Below are 3,242 nucleotides of genomic sequence, written 5' to 3'. Positions count from 1 at the left end.
TAATAATAATAATAATAATCCTTTCTACTATAAACACAAGGCCTGAAATTTTTTTGGGGGGGATAGTCAATTACATTGACCCCAGTACACAAATGGTACTATTTTATCGACCCTGAAAAGATGAAAGGTAAAGTTGACCTCGGCAGAATTTGAACTCAGGATGTTAAGATAGCTGAAATGCCACTAAGCATTTTTTGCAGCAACAGTTCTACCAGCTCACCACCTTCATCATCATCATCATCATCACCACCTTAATATATAATAATCCTTTAGGCACAAAGGCCTGAAATTTCAGTGGAGTGGTCGATGTTATCAACCTCAGTACACAACTGGTACTTATTTCATCTACCCTGAAAGGATGAAAGGCAAAGTCGACCTCGGTGGAATTTGAACTCACAACGTAGCAACGGGCAAAATACCGCTGAGCATTTCGTCCAATGTGCTAATGATTCTGCCAGCTCGCCACCTTAATAGTGATAATGATGGTTTCAAACTTTTGCACAGAGCCAGCAGTTTTTGAGGGGAGGGAGAAGTTAATTACATTGAACTGAGTACTTGACTGGAACTTATTTTTATCAATGCTAAAAGGATGAAAAGCTCGGTCAGCCTCAGTGAAATTTCAACTCAGAAACGCCATCAGTCTTCAGCCTTTTCAATCTGGTCCACCACACAACCTCTTTTGCTAAGATTACCAGACAAACACTGCCTGACCTTCCCAACCAAATAGGAAGGAAGCAGGATAATCTTCACAATGGATTCAGCCAATAGCCGGATCTGTCCTACATGTGATAATAATAATAAAAGATATTCAGATTGTAAATATATTCCAAGCTATACATGAAAGCTGACACTCAAATCATAGCAGCTGTTTTCATATTTAGCAAAATTCTTTAAAAAAAGAAGTTACTGGACTACAAGAAACATATTTAACCACTAAACAGTAGCACTGTAACACATACAATGAAATATTTGTATAAAAGGCAGGTGATAGCCAGTATCAGTAGAAAAACAGACAAAATGTTCCGAAGGTAAGTTATTAGCAGAATCGATAGTGCAACAGACAAAACGCTTCCCAGTACTGGAGCAGCATTCCTTTACATCCCAAGCTCAAATCCTGCCGAGATCAATGTTGCTGTCACCCTCCCAGGATTGATAAGTACAAATATTTCTTGCATTACAGAAGCCTTGGATTCTGGTTAAATTTTGCTGTGATGTGAAATTCCATAACACAAAAGTTATTTTCACCTCAACCTTCATGTCACAGTCAATGAACACGGACATCATTGAGGAAATACATTTCAGGTTATGCAGTTCCATGTTACGGCAAAGTTTCCAGGACTGCAATGCTTCCTTAATATGAGGGTGCCAGACAGTGTGATTGAACCTGAAGCTTTATGGTTGGGAAGAGGCAAACTTCTTAACCACACAGCCATGAATATGTAGTCTGGAGTGCACTAAATAAGGGAAAAAAAGGGAGATTAGCTTGCCAAATCTGTAATTCCTTTCATCATGGACTGGCTTAAGCTGGTTTGACCCAGAGCTGAACAACAAATACATATTTTACTGACCCTGCGCATATAAAAACCAAAGTTTTTTTCTAATAAGATTTGAAATAAGAAACATGAAACCAGCTACTCATTTGAAGGTGATGAATCACTTTGTTCACCCAGAGATTCTTACTAAAATACATACATGTACGTATGCACATACACACACGATCATCATCATCATCATCATCATCATTGAACGTCCTCTTTTCCATGCTTGCACAGCTAAGAAGACAGAATTTGTAGAGACAAATTTTCTGCAACTAGATACCCTTCCTGTTGTCAATGCTCACCTATTTCCAAGCAGGGAAACTTTACCCGCCATGGATGACTGGAACTGAACAACACTTGTATGTGAAGCCAAGACCACATGGTTAGGAAGTAAATTTCATAACCATGCAATCACACCTGCATACACACACACACGCACGCACGCACGCACTCTCGCACGCACATGCACGCACGCACGCACACACACACACGCACACACACGTGTGAACTTAAAATCTGTTTACTGCTAGGTTATAACTGTAGTACTGTAGCATTAGTATAAGTAGGTAGGTAGGTAGACTATTGAAAATAAAAGGTTCAAGCTCAAAGCCAACCAACTGATACGTATAGATGAATATGTGGAAATAGCACTGATACAGGGTACACCAATGATAATGGTTGAAATGTGTGGAGGCAGCTCGATTACAGACCTATTTAGATAATGCCAGCACAGGAATGAGGCATTGATGGTGATGTAGGTGCAGGCAGTAGTTATGATGATGATGATGAGGGCGCTGCAATGCTGATGATGATTGTGGTAGCAATGATAATAATAGTGTTAGCATTGATACTGAACGAGGTGGTGGTGGTGGTGGTGGTGGTGGTGGTGGGGGTGATGCTAGTGATAAGAGTGGTGTTGGTGGTGGTGGTGGCGCTTTTGGTGCTGGCAGTGATAATGAAAGGCAGTGGTGCTTAGTGATGCTGCTGCTAATGATGACGATGATACTGGTGGTAATAATGATGATGGTGATGAAGACGACAGTGGTTGTGGTGATCATGATGATGATGATGATGATGATGCTAGCAGTGATAATACTAGCTGTGGAGCTGGAATTGATAATGTAGGTAATGATAATGGTGGTGTGATGGTGCTACTGGCAGAGATAATGCCAGTTATAGTGCTTGCAACTGATAATGGACGCAGTGGTGCTGGCAGCAAAGATAGCGATGGTGATAAGGAAAGCCATGAACTGGACAGAGAAATTGGACACGTAAAGACAATAGAAACTAAGAGGGATTGAAATAATATATGAAAGCTGAAAACTCAACAGAAGGCGTTAATAGTCAAGAAAACTAGTAAAAATTCCTGCATTGATAATTCATCTAAGAAAATATGTTGGCACTCAGTCGCTTACGACGTCGAGGGTTCCAGTTGATCCGATCAACGGAACAGCCTGCTCATGAAATTAACGTGCAAGTGGCTGAGCACTCCACAGATACGTGTACCCTTAATGTAGTTCTCGGGGAGATTCAGCGTGACACAGAGTGTGACAAGGCTGGCCCTTTGAAATACAGGTACAACAGAAACAGGAAGTAAGAGTGAGAGAAAGTTGTGGTGAGAGAGTACAGCAAGGTTCGCCTCGTGGAGCTTTAAGGTGTTTTCGCTCAATAAACACTCACAACGCCCGGTCTGGGAATCGAAAC

At 41.1% G+C, this 3,242-nt stretch overlaps 1 long non-coding RNA gene across 1 annotated transcript in view; it reads right to left on the bottom strand.

Moving 5' to 3' along the window:
- Positions 1 to 761: 761 nt before the first annotated feature.
- The window catches only part of LOC128249498 (uncharacterized), a 78,324-nt gene continuing 75,843 nt past the window's right edge, over positions 762 to 3,242 (bottom strand). The window contains exon 3 of the long non-coding RNA XR_008265604.1: positions 762 to 779. This is a non-coding gene — a long non-coding RNA (uncharacterized LOC128249498). The remainder of the gene's footprint in view (positions 780 to 3,242) is intronic.

Source organism: Octopus bimaculoides, chromosome 15 (assembly GCF_001194135.2).
Source record: "Octopus bimaculoides isolate UCB-OBI-ISO-001 chromosome 15, ASM119413v2, whole genome shotgun sequence".
Taxonomy (NCBI): domain Eukaryota; kingdom Metazoa; phylum Mollusca; class Cephalopoda; order Octopoda; family Octopodidae; genus Octopus; species Octopus bimaculoides.
This window is presented reverse-complemented; position numbering and strand designations above follow the sequence as displayed.